Below are 252 nucleotides of genomic sequence, written 5' to 3' on the forward strand. Positions count from 1 at the left end.
TACGGTTCCAGAACCAAGACTGTGCGTAGAGGTGAGCCCCACCAGATCTAACTGGTAGCGCTCAACCTCCAGCACAAGTTCCGGCTCCTTCCCCCACAGAGAGGTGACATTCCACTTCCCCAGAGCCAGCCTCTGCCGCCCGGGTCTGGTCTGTCGGAACCCCTGACCTTCGCTGCCACCCTTACGGCAACGCACCCAACCCCATTGGTTCCTCCCACAGGTGGTGGGCCCATGGGCTGGAGGGAGAGGTGC

The 252-nt window shown here is 62.3% G+C and overlaps 1 protein-coding gene across 1 annotated transcript in view; it reads left to right on the plus strand.

Moving 5' to 3' along the window:
* Positions 1 to 252, plus strand: part of antxr1c (ANTXR cell adhesion molecule 1c) — an 81,725-nt gene that overhangs the window by 54,219 nt on the left and 27,254 nt on the right. The gene's annotated exons all lie outside the window — the stretch shown is intronic.

The sequence above is a fragment of the Etheostoma spectabile genome, chromosome 21, assembly GCF_008692095.1.
Source record: "Etheostoma spectabile isolate EspeVRDwgs_2016 chromosome 21, UIUC_Espe_1.0, whole genome shotgun sequence".
NCBI lineage: Eukaryota > Metazoa > Chordata > Actinopteri > Perciformes > Percidae > Etheostoma > Etheostoma spectabile.